Raw genomic sequence first — 19794 nt, forward strand, 5'->3', positions numbered from 1 at the left:
TTTTATGAGCACTTTTAACATAGCAGAAATTACATAAGACTATGGCTTATTTAACATAACATAGCAAAGATTCGTTCCCTTTTATGAGCACTCTTTTTAAACATAGCAGAAAATAATGGGGGTGTATTTGCCCTCCATTTTGAGACCAATTTTTGACCTACTGCGCATATGCGCAAAACTGTTCCGATTCCGCCGGAGCAGAACTGCCGCTCTCTATATCAACGGTACCAGAACACACACGCACACACACACATCAGACCGCAGACTGTTCCGGTTCAGGGGCAGATTACGGCTATGCGCAGAAACATAAAATAAGACATAACACCCCGTTCTCTTTTACGAGCACTAGAGCAAATCGCAGACTGTTCCAGTTCAGGGGCAGATTACGGCTATGCGCAGAAACATAAAATAAGACATAACACCCCCGTTCTCTTTTACGACCACTTTATAGCAACATAATAGAGCAGAGAATAAAAAAATAACAACACACACACACACACACACACAGATTGCTTATGCGCAGTGAAATTAAATTTCCAATTAATTACACATTGCACGCATGCGCAGAAAAATTACATTACTACAGACTGTTCCGGTTCAATAGAGCAGACTACGTGCAACAAGCAGGTCATAAAAGACTATGACCTATTTTGCATCCCCTAAATAACATAGTATTCACCCACACTTGGTTGCGTATGCCAAATCCGATTTAGTACAAATAACACGCATGCGCAGAAACATTTACATTTCCGATTCGACCATGCTGGTAAAGAATACCACACTTATTTCTACCAGGGTCTTATAGTTTTTTGTGGGATACGCCCTTTCTATGATAATTTTAACCGATTTGGATGAAACTCGGCATATGGGGGTTTTCGACCATGCTGAGTACGAATATCATACTTATTTTTAACTGTGTCTTATGGTTCATGTGGGATACGCCCTTTCTATGATAATTTTAACCGATTTGGATGAAACTCGGCATATGGGGATTTTCGACCATGCTGAGTACGAATATCATACTTATTTTTAACTGGGTCCTATAGTTTTTGTGGCATACGCCCTTTCTATGACAATTTTATCCAATTTGGATGAAACTCTGCATATGGGGGTTTTCGGACATGCTGATTACCAATACCACACCTACTTTTACCAGGGTCTTATAGTTTATGAGGGATACGTCGTTTGTATGACACTTAAAACCTAATAACTCAAAAACGGAACCACATATTGAGGTCGTGTTTCCACATTTAGTGACGGGTCACCAGCAACCACAAGTTCCAAAATAATGACCATCGAGGTCAAAGGTCAACATACTTAAAACCTAATAACACGAAAACGGAGCCATATATTGAGATGCTGTTTCCAAATCTAGTAATCGGTCACCAACTAGTACAAGATCCAAAACATTGACCATCGACGTCAAAGGTCAACATACTTAAAACCTAATCACTCGAAAACGTCACCACATATTGAGATGGTGTTTCCAAATCTAGTAATCGGTCATCAGGTACTACAAGTTCCAAAATAATGACCATCGAGGTCAAAGGTCAACATACTTAAAACCTAATCACTCGAAAACGGGGCCACATATTGAGATGCTGTTTCCACATTTAGTAATTGGTCATCAGGTACTACACGTTCCAAAATCATGACCATCGAGGTCAAAGGTCAACATACTTAAAACCTAATAACACGAAAACTGCGCCAAATATCGAAGTGGTGTTTCCAAATCTAGTAATCGGTCATCAGGTACTACAAGTTCCAAAATAATGACCATCGAGGTCAAAGGTCAACATACTTAAAACCTAATAACACGAAAACTGCGCCAAATATCGAAGTGGTGTTTCCACATTTAGTAATTGGTCATCAGGTACTACAAGTTCCAAAATCATGACCATCGAGGTCAAAGGTCAACATACTTAAAACCTAATAACACGAAAACTGAGCCAAATATCGAAGTGGTGTTTCCACATCTAGTAATTGGTCATCAGGTACTACATGTTCCAAAATAATGATCATCGAGGTCAAAGGTCAACATACTTAAAACCTAACAACACGAAAACGGGGCCACATATTGAGATGGTGTTTCCAAATCTAGTAATAGGTCACCAACTAGTACAAGATCCAAAACATTGACCATCGAGGTCAAAGGTCAACATACTTAAAACCTAATCACTCGAAAACGTCACCACATATTGAGATGGTGTTTCCAAATCTAGTAATTGGTCATCAGGTACTACAAGTTCCAAAATAATGACCATCGAGGTCAAAGGTCAACATACTTAAAACCTAATAACACGAAAACTGAGCCACATATTGAGGTGGTGTTTCCACATTTAGTAATCGGCCACCAACTACTACAAGTTCCAAAATAATGACCATCGAAGTCAAAGGTCAACATACTTAAAACCTAATCACTCGAAAACGTCACCACATATTGAGATGGTGTTTCCAAATCTAGTAATTAGTCATCAGGTACTACAAGTTCCAAAATAATGACCATCGAGGTCAAAGGTCAACATACTTAAAACCTAATCACTCGAAAACAGACCCACATATTTGTATCTAGCAAAATAAGAAAAAGAAGTGAAGAACGAATAAAATTTGGATGGACTATTTTCTTATGTACCAACAGAAAATGGAGCACCAGCGACAGAAAAGAAACCGAAGGAGGAATAAATTTGGGTAGCCTAATCAGTTTTGTACTAAGCAGGAAAAAAGAGAAGAAGAAAACGGGGAAGGGCCATTTTATGTAATTTTGTAGTACTCAAAATATACAAAGATATAAATCTGTGTGACCCATTCAGTTTTGTACTAAGCAGAAAATTTGTTGGCTTTTTAGAAAGACCATTTTATCTTTTTGTGCTCTACAAATAAACGGAGGAAAAGCAAAGAGAGACCATTTTATGTGTCTTTTGTAACGAAGAAACAAATTTGAAGGAGGTTCATTTTAACTAATCCTGCTGCGAGTAGATCGATTAGTACATAGTAAGAAAATAAAACAATATGGCATTATTGCGACTTTCATTTTCGAATACATACGAATTAGGCCACTATGGCAAAAAATTCTACTCTCTCCTTATGCTTTAGAAACCCGCTAGTAGGGCGTCGATTCAGTAATCCATATTGGAGTATACCTTTTATAACACAAACAAGTCTACTGTCTTCGGCATGCATTTTAGACCAAGGTCAGCAAGACACTATATTAAATAACACTTCTGCTTTACTTGGAAATTATCCACATCTTAGAATTTATCCGGTTACATCTAGTAAAAGAAAACGAATAGATAATTTTGAGACAGTTCCATATGGGTAAATACAGTATTAGTAGAAACGATAGTTTTTAATTAAGTAGAGATAAGGAGAGAGTGAATAAAATGGAAAATTAAATTTTAAATCATTATTATTATTATTTTAGAGGCCAAAAGGAAGAATAAATGAATTTGAGTGGCATATGTACGGAATTTAGTTTTGTACCGGGCAAAAAAATTTGAATGGAATATTTTATTTTGTACCCGCTGGGAATTTAGTGTTGTACCATTGTATCAATTTAAGTATTTTGTACTATTTAGTACCACCGAGAAGGTGTAGAATATTTAGTTTTGTACCAAGCAGAAATTTGTTGGCTTCTTTATTTTGTATTAACGACTAAAACCTTTAACACATACTTGGTTGTGTGCATTACAATGGCCGAAGTTTTTCATTTCCCTGTGGTACAACGTAATGGTCGCCCCGCTTAATCTAGGTCTACAGTTAGATATTTTCGATTGGATAATGGTATACAACCACGTTTTGTTGAGCACAATGCCCACTATAACGATGTGGTAGACAATTATTTGATGGATAGATATTTGTTTAATAGTCGATATAACAAATGGTATATGATAGAATGTGTTAAGCATTTATCGCAGGTAGATATTAAGATAGACTTTTTGGCGTTGGTTACTCGTTTAACCGCTCACAGTTCTCTTTTCCAATCAGCTACCTTTTTTGCCATGAAAACTAAGGGTAATAGTTATACTGTGATAGCTTTCTTTCGCTATGGGGGAACGCAGGACACTTTGGATGAGTTATTAAAGTTTTGGAATCATGTGTGCGAGTTCAGGCCAAGTATCCAGATTGCAGATTTACTTGGCTGCTTTACACGATGTGGTAAACCTGGCGTTTTTGCGGTATCTCCTGATACCTACCTGTTGGACCTCGCGGTATTTGGAAACTTGGTGAAAAAAGAATAACAAATGTTTTTTCTCACAATAAAGCTATACATACAGAATAATCCATTATGGCAAAAAATATACTACTTTCTCCTTATGCTTAGTTGGAGTAGACTTCGATACATTGTGTAAGAATTTCCAATTAATAGTGGTATTGCAGTGTACTTATAATAGTCTGTAATAGTGCAGTTTATTGTAGTCTACTAGCAATAATGATCTCTAAGAGAGTTATTAGGTAAACATAACAATTACACCGTCATTCTGCGAACACATTTATACGATCCAATTTCTCAGATTTAAACAAAGAAAGACCATATTCTGCCACTCAAACAAACGAAGGAATAAGCTCAGAATTTCTATACTTTTTTTGTGCTATTCAAATAAACCTATTCACTTTTGTACCAACCACAAAAAAGGGAAGAAGGACCATTATAACAAGCTCACTATTTTTATACCATTTTGTATTATTCTATTTCATTTTTGTAACAACCAGAAGAAAAGTGAAGATGATACATTTTATACCTTTGTGGTGTTACATTTAGTTGTGGTGCTACATTTTGTCACCAGAGAACAATTTAAATTGCTTCTCACTGACAATTCAGTTGCCAGAGTCCAATGTTTGTAATATTACAATACTACAGATTGATCCATTTAGCAGTTCAAGTTCTTCTATTTTTACACAATCAAATGCATATGCTACAGTGGGCTCAGTGTTCATTTACAGAATTAAATAACTGTTTATCTTTCTCTAAAAACATTTCTACTATTTTGTTGATATAATAATCACACTCTGTAATGTATTCATATACCAGATTAAATTTTTTCTCCAAAATATAAGTGTTCTTAATATTACAACCTTTAAAATGCTTCTTTATATAAAGTTTATAGATTTTTTCTCTCATTTCACGTTTAATTAAGATCGTCCACACCTTTTGCAATAATTCGTAATCATGCTGCGGCAAACAGTTGTGATCTTTTTCATTCTCATTATGTTTAGAACATGCTTCACATAATAATACTGAATTTGGTGTATACTCATTAAAGAATTGTATAACACATGTATTACTAATACTCTCACTAGTACATTCGCACTCATTAGCTTCCAGTTCAAAACAGGTAATATTTGAAACACTGTCATCATCACTTTCCGGGAGTATTTCATCATTATATCTATTATAGCGTCTAAAATAATACACTTCTTCTATTTCTTGTGTGGATATATGATTCTCACTTTATCACATAATTCATCTGGAAAATCGGGGTCAGGCGGCTGGATTAACATTATAGGTTTCTCGTTTTCACGCTGAATTTCTTTTTCTCTAGGTGAAACATAAGCAGTTTCCGTGCTAGTCATTTTTCTACTCTTCCGCAAAAACAAATCAAGTGTGACACATCTACTTATAAACCTACAATAAAAGCATTCTATGCATTCTCCGTGTTTAATAATATGTTTCAAGCAATATAAAATAATTCGTTAACATAACGTCATGATGTTTGTTCTATTATTTCCAAATATACTCCATAATCTTATATTCCATTATAATAAAATACATAAATGCAAAAATATATATTTGTCTTTTTGGACTTAGACGAGGAAAGAAAGATTAAAAAATAATTGAATCGTTGAGCAATAGGCAGTACCTTAGCAACACAAGTGTTAAATATCTGCAGCAACAGAATGAATAATTTCGCACTCTTTATAGATGGTGTGGAACATGAAACTTTTGTTTTCCTTGATGAGCTGATTCTTACTTTGATATGATTCCTTCTGCTTTTTTCCTCTATCACCACTGTGATCAAAAATGGTCATGCATGCTGTTATGATTCGTCGTCCTTCATCAGTTTTCTTTAGTACGCTAATTGCTATGGATTAAGTTATAATTGAATTATGACGCAACTCTGGTTTGTTAAATCTCATGCTCAAATATTTAGTTAGTGACCGGAAAACTTTGGACTTTAGCGTCGCCGTTAGTATTTTGTAAACCTAATTCGCTAAACAAACGTCAATACCCATATAGTGACGCGAGAGGCAATTTAAATTGTTCTCTGGTGACAAAATGTAGCACCACAACTAAATGTAACACCACAAAGGTATAAACTGTATCATCTTCACTTTTCTTCTGGTTGTTACAAAAATGAAATAGAATAATACAAAATGGTATAAAAATAGTGAGCTTGTTATAATGGTCCTTCTTCCCTTTTTTGTGGTTGGTACAAAAGTGAATAGGTTTATTTGAATAGCACAAAAAAAGTATAGAAATTCTGAGCTTATTCCTTCGTTTGTTTGAGTGGCAGAATATGGTCTTTCTTTGTTTAAATCTGAGAAATTGGATCGTATAAATGTGTTCGCAGAATGACGGTGTAATTGTTATCTTTACCTAATAACTCTCTTAGAGATCATTATTGCTAGTAGACTACAATAAACTGCACTATTACAGACTATTATAAGTACACTGCAATACCACTATTAATTGGAAATTCTTACACAATGTATCGAAGTCTACTCCAACTAAGCATAAGGAGAAAGTAGTATATTTTTTGCCATAATGGATTATTCTGTATGTATAGCTTTATTGTGAGAAAAAACATTTGTTATTCTTTTTCACCAAGTTTCCAAATACCGCGAGGTCCAACAGGTAGGTATCAGGAGATACCGCAAAAAGGCCAGTTTTACTACATCGTGTAAAGCAGCCAGGTACATCTGCAATCTGGATACTTGGCCTGAACTCGCACACATGATTCCAAAACTTTAATAACTCATCCAAAGTGTCCTGCGTTCCCCCATAGCAAAAGAAAGCTATCACAGTATAACTATTACCCTTAGTTTTCATGGCAAAAAAGGTAGCTGATTGGAAAAGAGAACTGTGAGCGGTTAAACGAGTAACCAACGCCAAAAAGTCTATCTTAATATCTACCTGCGATAAATGCTTAACACATTCTATCATATACCATTTGTTATATCGACTATTAAACAAATATCTATCCATCAAATAATTGTCTACCACATCGTTATAGTGGGCATTGTGCTCAACAAAACGTGGTTGTATACCATTATCCAATCGAAAATATCTAACTGTAGACCTAGATTAAGCGGGGCGACCATTACGTTGTACCACAGGGAAATGAAAAACTTCGGCCATTGTAATGCACACAACCAAGTATGTGTTAAAGGTTTTAGTCGTTAATACAAAATAAAGAAGCCAACAAATTTCTGCTTGGTACAAAACTAAATATTCTACACCTTCTCGGTGGTACTAAATAGTACAAAATACTTAAATTGATACAATGGTACAACACTAAATTCCCAGCGGGTACAAAATAAAATATTCCATTCAAATTTTTTTGCCCGGTACAAAACTAAATTCCGTACATATGCCACTCAAATTCATTTATTCTTCCTTTTGGCCTCTAAAATAATAATAATAATGATTTAAAATTTAATTTTCCATTTTTTTCACTCTCTCCTTATCTCTACTTAATTAAAAACTATCGTTTCTACTAATACTGTATTTACCCATATGGAACTGTCTCAAAATTATCTATTCGTTTTCTTTTACTAGATGTAACCGGATAAATTCTAAGATGTGGATAATTTCCAAGTAAAGCAGAAGTGTTATTTAATATAGTGTCTTGCTGACCTTGGTCTAAAATGCATGCCGAAGACAGTAGACTTGTTTGTGTTATAAAAGGTATACTCCAATATGGATTACTGAATCGACGCCCTACTAGCGGGTTTCTAAAGCATAAGGAGAGAGTAGAATTTTTTGCCATAGTGGCCTAATTCGTATGTATTCGAAAATGAAAGTCGCAATAATGCCATATTGTTTTATTTTCTTACTATGTACTAATCGATCTACTCGCAGCAGGATTAGTTAAAATGAACCTCCTTCAAATTTGTTTCTTCGTTACAAAAGGCACATAAAATGGTCTCTCTTTGCTTTTCCTCCGTTTATTTGTAGAGCACAAAAAGATAAAATGGTCTTTCTAAAAAGCCAACAAATTTTCTGCTTAGTACAAAACTGAATGGGTCACACAGATTTATATCTTTGTATATTTTGAGTACTACAAAATTACATAAAATGGCCCTTCCCCGTTTTCTTCTTCTCTTTTTTCCTGCTTAGTACAAAACTGATTAGGCTACCCAAATTTATTCCTCCTTCGGTTTCTTTTCTGTCGCTGGTGCTCCATTTTCTGTTGGTACATAAGAAAATAGTCCATCCAAATTTTATTCGTTCTTCACTTCTTTTTCTTATTTTGCTAGATACAAATATGTGGGTCTGTTTTCGAGTGATTAGGTTTTAAGTATGTTGACCTTTGACCTCGATGGTCATTATTTTGGAACTTGTAGTACCTGATGACCAATTACTAGATTTGGAAACACCATCTCAATATGTGGTGACGTTTTCGAGTGATTAGGTTTTAAGTATGTTGACCTTTGACCTCGATGGTCAATGTTTTGGATCTTGTACTAGTTGGTGACCTATTACTAGATTTGGAAACACCATCTCAATATGTGGCCCCGTTTTCGTGTTATTAGGTTTTAAGTATGTTGACCTTTGACCTCGATGATCATTATTTTGGAACATGTAGTACCTGATGACCAATTACTAGATGTGGAAACACCACTTCGATATTTGGCTCAGTTTTCGTGTTATTAGGTTTTAAGTATGTTGACCTTTGACCTCGATGGTCATGATTTTGGAACGTGTAGTACCTGATGACCAATTACTAAATGTGGAAACACCACTTCGATATTTGGCGCAGTTTTCGTGTTATTAGGTTTTAAGTATGTTGACCTTTGACCTCGATGGTCATTATTTTGGAACTTGTAGTATCTGATGACCGATTACTAGATTTGGAAACACCACTTCGATATTTGGCGCAGTTTTCGTGTTATTAGGTTTTAAGTATGTTGACCTTTGACCTCGATGGTCATGATTTTGGAACGTGTAGTACCTGATGACCAATTACTAAATGTGGAAACAACATCTCAATATGTGGCCCCGTTTTCGAGTGATTAGGTTTTAAGTATGTTGACCTTTGACCTCGATGGTCATTATTTTGGAACTTGTAGTACCTGATGACCGATTACTAGATTTGGAAACACCATCTCAATATGTGGTGACGTTTTCGAGTGATTAGGTTTTAAGTATGTTGACCTTTGACCTCGATGGTCAATGTTTTGGATCTTGTACTAGTTGGTGACCGATTACTAGATTTGGAAACAGCATCTCAATATATGGCTCCGTTTTCGTGTTATTAGGTTTTGAGTATGTTGACCTTTGAATTCGAAGGTCATTATTTTGGAACTTGTAGTACCTGATGACCAATTACTAAATGTGGAAACACCACCTCAATATGTGGTTCCGTTTTTGAGTTATTAGGTTTTAAGTGTCATACAAACAACGTATCCCTCATAAACTATAACACCGCGGTAAAAGTAGGTGTGGTATTCGTAATCAGCATGTTCGTAAACCCTCATATACCGAGTTTCATCCAAATCGGTTAAAATCGTCATATAAAGGGCGTATCCCACATAAACTATAAGACCCAGGTAAAAGTAGGTGTGGTATTGGTAATCAGCATGGTCGAAAACCCCCATATGCCGAGTTTCATCCAAATTGGATAAAATTGTCATAGAAAAGGCGTATGCCACAAAAACTATAGGACCCAGTTAAAAATAAGTATGATATTCGTAATCAGCATGTTCGAAAACCCTCATATTCCGAGTTTCAGCCAAATTGGATAAAATTGTCATAGAAAGGGCGTATCCCACATAAACTATAAGACCCTGGTAGAAATAAGTGTGGTATTCTTTACCAGCATGGTCGAACCGGAAATGTAAATGTTTCTGCGCATGCGTGTTATTTGTACTAAATCGGATTTGGTATACGCAACCAAGTGTGGGTGCATACTATGTTATTTAGGGGATGAAAAATAGGTCATAGTCTTTTATGACCTGATTGTTGCACGTAGTCTGCTCTATTGAACAGGGACCAGCACTGCAACTGGAACAGTCTGTAGTCTAGTGTAATTTTTCTGCGCATGCGTGCAATGTGTAATTAATTGGAAATTTAATTTTACTGCACATAAGCAATCATGTGTGTGTGTGTGTGTGTGTGTGTGTGTGTGTTGTTATTTTTTTATTCTCTGCTCTATTATGTTGCTATAAAGTGCTCGTAAAAGAGAACGGGGGTGTTATGTCCTATTTTATGTTTCTGCGCATAGCCGTAGTCTGCTCCTGAACTGGAACAATCTGCGGTCTGCTCTATTATGTTGCTATAAAGTGCTCGTAAAAGAGAACGGGGTGTTATGTCTTATTTTATGTTTCTGCGCATAGCCGTAATCTGCTCCTGACCCGGAACAATCTGCGGTCTGCTGTGTGTGTGTATATGTGTGTGTTCTGGTACCATTGATAAATAGAACGGCAGTTCTGCTCCGGCGGAATTGGAACAGTTTTGCGCATATGCGCAGTAGGTCAAAAAATTGGTCTCAAAATGGAGGGCGAATACTCCCCATTATTCTCTGCTATGTTTAAAAAGAGCGCTCATAAAAGGAAACGAGTGCACCCCTGATATGCTATATGTGCTATGTTAAATAGGTGGATGAAGAATGTGATATCTGCTTGCTATGTGGTTGTAAAGTGTTCATAAAAGGGAACGAGTCTCTGTGTTATATGTGCCGCGTTATGTGTTCGTAGTCTCTGTGTAATATCTGCTATGTTCAAAGTGGTCATAAAAGGGAACGAATCTTATGTGACATGTGCGCGGTGGGTGGGGTCCGGCGCCAACCAATCAGTGCGGTAATGGCGGTCATAAAAGAGCGTGACCAATCGCCGTTAAGGGGGCGGGGTCCGGTGCCAGCCAATCGGAAGGGGGTCCCGCGCCAGCCAATCGGAAGGGGGTCCGCCGCCAGCCAGTCAGCGCAGTAGATAGGAGGTCATAAAAGAGCGTGACCGGGGGGGCGTGGCGGGCACCGACCAATCAGCGTCAGGGGGCGTGGCCAGCCAATCAGCTTGAAGGGGCGTGGCCGGGGGCGTGGCCGGAACCGACCAATCAGCGTTAAGGGGCGTGGCCGGGGGCGTGGCCAACCAATCAGCGTCAAGGGGCGTGGCTAGGGGGCGTGGCCGGAACCAACCAATCAGCGTCAGGGGGCGGGGCCAAGGGGGCGGGGTCACGTGACCTGCGCCAGCCAATCAGCGTCAAGGGTTTGCGCATGCGCAGTAGGAAAAAAAACACCCGCAAGTGTCCCCACTCTACTTATATATATATATATATATATATATATATATATATATATATATATATATAACAATTCTAAGATATTTGCATCAAATTTTGCCGTTTTTAATAGACGTCAGTCTGCCTTTTCTCTCTGACTCGAATTTCTGAAGAGGTACTCGAACTTACATGTGAATTCACGCATGGAATTTCGAGAAATAGGCAGGAAGAAAAGTCGTGTGTAGCAATGTTTCATGCAAAATTAAAAAAAAAACAGGAAAGACATGCTAATATTGTGAACATACATATTTAAAAGCAAATGTTGACAAAATAGTGGGGTATCTGTGTCCTAGCAGTTACCCAACCTAATTTGTTTATAACATTTAGAAATTTAACACGCCTTATGCCAAGTCGTTTTGACAAATGATTAGCGTCATGCTAAACGCCCGACATCTGCAGGAAGCATATGTAAGTCAAACGCTTTAGTATCGTAATAATCACAAGCTAGAAGAACTCTGCATATGGCCCAGTTTTTTTATCATCTCTGACGAGTATGATCATTTCTAATTCATTTTCGTACTCATTGATAATTAAATTGCATCAAAGTGTTGCAAATCACTCATCTTCTGCTCCAACTGATATTTGATTCTTAAATCTGCGCCTTAGTTTGTCTTTTAACAATTCACTTACATGAAGGAGGTTAATGCCAGCAGCCCGTACCATTTTTTCCACACTGACCTAACACTAATTCGAGCTTGCTACGACACACTGGCCCGCCAGACTGATCGCCACTCAGCACCTATAACGAGGAATTTAACTGCTAGTGTTTCGAAGGATAGTTGGCGTTGTCGGCGGAAAACGAGTTTTACAGGGAATTACTTATCATACAGTGTTCAGTACTTAGTCCTGTATATGTATACCAAGTTTTATACCGATCATCGCGTTTTAACCGAAACATGTCCCTTGTTAGAAAAAATCATATGACTAGTTATATAAAATACAGTCAACGAATTTTAATTTTTGTAACCTCCAAATTGTTTAAAACCTAGAAGTATATTATAATAAATGAAAATAAAGTAATTTGTCATACTTATCTTATAATTTGGAAAATAAAATAAAGAAATGGAAATAAATTCCTTCCCGGAAATTGATATGCAAGAGAACAACCCGGGAATATTCCCGTTTTTTATTTTCCTTTCCACCGTAAATATTCCCACTGCCTAAAACTATTCTTGAATGAGTTGACATTGGTAAAAGTTAACATTTTACAAATAGAATAAACGAAAAAAATAACTAGTGCAATTTAATTTACGGTGGAAAACAATAATGATATCAAAACAAAAGTACAAAGAAAACACACCAACCACTTTTCGTTCATTGTTATGCATATCATTATTATTATTATTATTATTAATAATAATAATAATAATAATAATAATAATAATAATAATAATAATAATAATAATATATAAAGTCAGTGGTAGCTCATGCCTTCAACATGTATACAACAGTGGCTTTAAACACATTATAAATTTGCAATGGTCTTTGCCAGGTCGGGCTTTATATTTGTGAAGAAGAAGAAGAAGAACTAATTTTTCAATAAGCAAATTTTGTGTATTATATTAAAACCTGATCGTATATTTGATTGCAAGTACCGTCTATAATTGCCGGGAGAGTATCCATGAAATATCGAGTATAGTGGCTGTTATGGCGAGTGCATCGTGCTTTGTGTGTCCTGTGATGACGAGAGTTGTGTGGGGTTTTCTATACATATTTACTGAACTTACACACTTTTTATTTCCTTTACACGTTCATACATTCCCTCCTTTTTCTACACTTTTTTCCCAGCCATTTTACACTCCTCAATTTTCTCTACCTCTTGTTCTGTTGAACTTGGCCTTCAGCCCCCTTTATCTGTTCGAAATTCTCTCCTTATTCTGACCTTTTCCTATTGTACCATACTTCTCTCCAAAAAATCACAGAAGAAATAATTAAAGAGAAAGCGCAGGAAAAGTGTTATGAAGAAGTAGTCAAAAAGAGCAGTTTAAAAGGAATATACACATATAAAAGGCGTTATGAGAAAATAAATTATATGAACAATGATTTGCGAAGCATTTTTATTTTCAAAGCCAGGTCAGGGAGTCTTGAAACAGGGGTAAAATTAAAAAAAATAAAGAAGTGAACGAAAAATGTCAATTATGTTTTAAAGAAGATGAAACATTAGAACACTTATTGTTAAATTGTGAAGAAACCCTAAAAATCAGGGAAAAATGGAAATGGATCGATGAAATAAAAAAGGAAGGAAATTTGGTTAAATTAGCTTGGAAGCTAGGCTTTAATGTAAATGGAAGGGAACTAAGTGAGAAAGAAATAGAAAAAAAAACAAAGAACTTCTTGAATTTTGGTGGAAAAAGAAAATGGAAAACTTTAAATGAAAAAAGGGCAGTACTTACATTCTCCTTTTTTCTTTTTTTCTGGAATCAAACTTCCGAAGAGAAGGAAGGAAAATACCTTGAACCTGTACCTGAAACTTGACTTTTTCCCGATTGCGACACTTCTTTTTTCACGTATTTTCGCTTTATCATACTTACTACTTTCTATCTGTTTTATGACTTTGTACACATCTTGTTACTTTTTTATCATTTTTCAACTATTCTAATCTTTACATTTTACACGTTTAATTACCTTTCTAAATTGCCGATATTCTTGTTCAATACAGTGATAATGATACTATGCAAAAATTTTGTAATGCTTACAACAAACAAACAATCAATTGCCGAGAGAGGATAAGTGATGGGCAATGGGAATATTCCCGGTGGGAAGGAATTTAAAAAGTGGGAATATTCAGGGGTTTTTTCCCTGACCTATAAATTCCCGGGAAGGAATTTATTTCCAATTGTTTACTTTATCTTCCAAATTATAAGAACCATATCGTCCCTTTCCGGCATTAACGCAGTAAGCGACATTTTTTTTGAAATTGACTTTTTTGCAGTTTTTGGCTCAGAATTTTAAGGCGCATCGAATGGTCTAATCGCCATGTTTCTATCTTTAACCGTTGCCAAGATAGCTATGTCGCTTACACGGGTGTACTTAGACTTGCTGGAGGCAAAAATGTCGTATATAACACTCAGGCGTTTGAATTTACGGCATAAATGTTTCCGATGAAACGAAGAAACTAACTTGTAGTCTAGATTGTTTCAAACACCAAATTATTTTCGTGCTTGGAGCCAATAAATGTGGTATGAACATGATTATTACCACATTTTATGGCAAAAGTGTAGTAAGCGACAGATTGAAGTTGGTTCTGAGTCGCTTGAAACAATTTTGATGTAATGATATCAATGACTTCCAGTATTTGTTACAGTTCTATTTACCTGCTAAGAACAAATACTTTTCCTTAAAGCAATTTTGCTATCTTAAAAATATACGTAAGAGGCTCTCAGCCTCACTTCTGAAATAAACGGTAATATTGTTATAACTACTTACTGCTATTTTACTTGCAATAATAGTGCGTAAAGTCGTATAATACATTTTAAGGTTTCATATTTCGGCGAAAACTTCCGAAGCTGCTAAGCGTCCAATTTACACGACTTCAGAGCTCCTATTGAGAAAAAATAGTGTGTTGCGAGCAAGTAAGGGGGAAGGAGTTAAGAGGTTCTACGCTTGGCGTTTAATACATTTTTCCCAGTAGACTGAAAGTGACAATTGTATTGACCATGCAAGAGGAAAACAATTGTAAGGTTTGAAGCAACTTTTAGCAAGTTTTCAAAATGATTGTTTCCGTTCCATTTACTGTAGGGTTTCAGATATCATTTTTTTTACCATCATTTCACTAAATAGTAGGCTAAAATCAATAATTTCGTTTTCATTTATAATAAATATAATAATTTCAGAACTTGTCAATAAAATAGGAACAGAAATTCCATAGTGGGCCTGGTGTGTATTAAATAGTCGGTGTTATTTTAATGTTTTCAGGGAGAATGGTAAAATTATTGTACATATGCGTCCTTTTCAGCAATAGGTGGGGGCAAGCAAATTTATGTTTATTTAACCTTAGCACAACAACGCTTCTGCGAGTTGAATTAAAATCCTAAACAACAAACTATTCGGCAGACTATCCTACAGACAGTACATGCAACGGCATTGTGTGAATTACCTAACGATGGTAATTGTTGTCGGGCAGAAAAGAAAACTTAGGTGTAAATAGGTGTAGCTTAAGTGTAAATAGCGGGCCTACGGGGCATAATCGTTACCTAAACCAAAGTCTAGAAAATCCCTAGAAAAATCAAAATTCATGAAAATAATTATGATTTTTTGACATTAATTTCTACCAGTTGCATCCACTTCCACAAATATTTTAATTGAAGTCAGAAATATACATTTAAACTGAGATTTTGTTTTTCCTATTGAGTAAGTTTATATTAAGAACTATTATAAATTATTTATTCATTGTTTTACAGTTAACTTTAGTATGTCAATCCCTGTGATGGAGCATTCCATAACCCTACATGACCGTATCCATCTTAGACTTTCCTGCTAGGATCGATACGCCTATGATCTCTGGGAACTACATACATGGGTTGATATTCACCGTAATGGACTGAAGATTTTTTTAAGAATATCAATGGGTCTTAGAAGTTTAAATTTTGCCTTTAAAACGTTTAAAATATCGTTGAAAAGCCGGACATTTTTCTGCTTGATGAACGATTATCAAAGTTTCGTGAACATGCTTTTCAGTGTTTAATAAAGTTCCTGTGTACAACTGGATAAAAGTCAAGGTAAAACATGAACAATCACAAAAAGTGTGTTCTAAACGTCCTATCACTTAAATGGAAATGTGCAGAACAATATACCCGTTTCACACACTGAAAATAACGTAGGACTTCAATAATTCATTTTTTAGGATGCCTCTATGTGTGCATGTATTTTATGTTTGTCCACTAATATCTTCGAAAATTCTTATTTCAGCGCAGCTTTTTCCATTAGGTAACACTGTTCAGCTTACGGCATGGTGAAAGAGTCGTTAAAATTCAGTAAACATGTTATATAAAATATTCCTATTGTTGGCAAGTTATTAGGAATGATTATTTTATACACTAAGACTAAACGATCACTACATTAGGGACACTTTATCTAATAGCGTGTTCATTCTGGGTAATCAAAGCATTCGAACGCTTATGAATAGATTCCTCAAGGTATACTCCTTGTATTCTGCAGTTTCAGTCCAAGCCATCTATGCTGCAGCAGTTCCTGCAAGTGGTGCACATTTGGACGATGTGCAGCACATTGCACAGAACATCACAGCATATTCCATACATGCTTAATAGGGCTAAGTCTGGCAATTTTGGATATCATGGTAGTATTGAAAACTCATTTTCATGTTCCTCCAACCATTATGTTAAAAGAGCAGCCCGATGACACCTTCCGTTCTCCTGCTGCGCTGCTCTCTTGGACTTGGAGGTATGGGCCATGAAAAGTTTAATCGAGTAAGAAATACTTGTGCGTCACTTCCCAGACCCAGACAATAAACAGCACCACCACTGTCCTATTGAATTACCATGCTGCAACCCGGAGACGTATACTCATGCTGTTTCCAACAATATAATAGACATGGTTCAGTGAAAAGCGGGCTTACCACTGCAGATAACCTTCTTTCATTGATCCATAGTCCAATGATCCCTTTGCTTTTGTTCATGTCAGCCGTATGTTATTTCTGTGTTATTGTAATAGTGTTGGTCTACGCCTGTTATCCTAACCGATGTAAGGTATGTCACATTGTCATGGTTGAAATTTGTTGTAGGGTTTATTGGCCCACATTGTACTGGTGCGTCAATTCCTCCATTGACATACGCCTGTGGTGAGATACCATAGTGCTATTCGTTGTTCATTTTCTGCTCACCGCACGTACCTGATCCAAGTGTGATCGCTTGGCGGGTGACTGACCGTCATGAGCACTGTTGGTAAAATCTTGACACTGTAGCGCTTGAACATCCCACAAGTACGACTGTCTCAGGTGTACTGGCAAGAGTCATTTGTGCCTCAACAGTTTGCGCCAGTCAAAATTTACTTACAAAATTTTGTTTGTCCATAACGGGCATCAGCTGCATTCTATTACGTTCGGTAGCCGTCCGCTTCTTCTATGTTACCTGCTCATGACGTGGAAGTTACGTGTTATCGATATTTGATGGCGGTTATACCTATTGTAATGATCGTTCTGTGCATATAAAATCTAGCTGTTAAGAAAGGTTGCTTTTAGTAACTAATTAGCAATGTCAATTAGTTGTGGTCTTTAGGAAACTAAGGGTCAGGCCGGACAAGAATAGAGGACAAGGATGTGGAAAGCCAGCCGCTCTGGCCTTACAGAAGTGCCGTCCCGGCATTCACCTGTTAATACTGAAAAATATCACGAGGATCCTCAGTTTGGATGACTGGCTAGAACAAGGTTCGTGCTCACGTTCGACCTATCCAATGCTGTTTGGCAGGCAGGCAAGTTGCCCCAACTCGTCCGGCCAGGTAACAAATTGTCAATGTTAATTATATAAAAATTAAACCGATTTCAAAGAGCGTGATAAAAATAGCAGAGCAATGTTTTCCTAAAGCTTCGACTTACACTATCACGTGCTAATACTTATTGCTGACCTTTTAGGTCAATGGAAATCAAAGCTACCTAAATTATTTAATGGATGTAAGATTTCTGCCAACTTCAAAAGTCAGATTTATTTAGTAGACAGGAGGTACTATTAGTCAAAGCTTTTAAAACTATTACTTTGCACTCCACTTACAAAAAAAATATTACTTCTATCACATTTTAGGTCAGTTCATTTTTTGCTATTTTCTGCTTTCCCGTGGAAGGAAGATTTTAAATCTAATCAAACAGCAAGTTGAAAAACAAGTCATGAAGCCTAGGGTACCAAACGGGACATATTCCAATATAGTTAATTGTTTGAAGAGTGAGATCATGAAAATTGGGGCTGAAGAAAGGAAGGATAACCCAAACAGGCATCAGAAGAGGGAAGCAGTGGAAGATACCCTAAACCCGGATGAGAACAAGGCTGAAGAAGAGGAGAAAAACCCAAACCACCTTCAGAAGAGAGTAGCAGTAGAAGATACCCTATACCCGGATGAGAAGAAGGCTGAAGAAGGGAAGAAAATCCCAAACAAGTATCAGAAGAGAGTAACAGTAGAAGATACTCTAAACCCGGATGAGAAAAAGGCTGAAGAAAGGAAGAAAAACCCAAACAAGTATCAGGAGACAGTAGCAGTGGAGGAGATTTTAAACCACAATGAGAAAAATAATGAAGAAGGGAAGAAAAACCCAAACAAGCTTCAGGAGACAGTAGCAGTGGAAGAGACACTAAAACAGGATGAGGAGAAGACTGAAGAAGGGAAGAAAAACCCAAACATCAGGAGACAGCAGTAGAGGAAGAGACCCTAAACTCAAATGAAGAGGGAACTTTAGAAAAGAATCGAGAAAGAGATGAACATTATTTCGCTGAGAAACGAAACTTGAGAAAAAGAACAAATTTGGGACTGACCTATTTAGACTATTTCTCTGACTATGATATCATATTTAACCAGGCTTGTCCTTCCGAAAACTCAATAGATTGGTTGGACAAAACACCAACCTCATCAGATGAATATACCTAGGTATATTATATGTTAAGAGAAAATGGGTTTCAGGAAATTCAGCTGGATAATCGAATTCAGGTGATGGTTGCAATGAGGAAAGCGGTGATAGAAAACGGAGGAAGATTGTAAGTAGAAAGATTACTTTTACACCATAAAAGAACATAGTAGGGAAAAAGGGATTGAGAATTAAAAAGAAAACTATTCAAAAAGGGAAAAAAAGATTAAAGCAAAGTGACCAAGCTTACAACAGAAACAGGCAAGAAAGAATGGAGAAGAAACAAATACTGTACAATAATGTTTAGTATTGGGAGACCAAAACTAGCAAAACGTAGGGTGATTTGCGGAAGAAATGAGTAGACAGTGATGTTCAAGTAGTCAAGAAAGTATCAAAAACATTTTTTAGGGCAGTAGAGGTTTTGTACAAACTGTAAACGTAAGTGGAAAAGATTTATGTGAGAAAAGAAAGTGAATTGTTGGTAACGAAGATATAAAACAACGTGCCATGCGGGGCTCTAACCCGCGTTCACTCGCTAACGCTCGCCCTGAATGCTGTCTGAATTTAATGTTGGTAACATAATTTAATGTATGAAACCATAAAACAACCGCATCGGAATAGCATATCGCAAAAAAGTAGTTGCAAAAGCTGGCACCCAATGCTAAACAACAGCCAAAATTAGCAGAGTACTAATTTACAAATGATGAAAAGGAACCATTTTGTAAAGTAATGT

Source organism: Thermobia domestica, unplaced genomic scaffold (genome assembly GCF_964235325.1).
Source record: "Thermobia domestica unplaced genomic scaffold, izTheDome1.hap1.1 HAP1_SCAFFOLD_333, whole genome shotgun sequence".
NCBI classification, from domain to species: Eukaryota; Metazoa; Arthropoda; class Insecta; order Zygentoma; family Lepismatidae; genus Thermobia; species Thermobia domestica.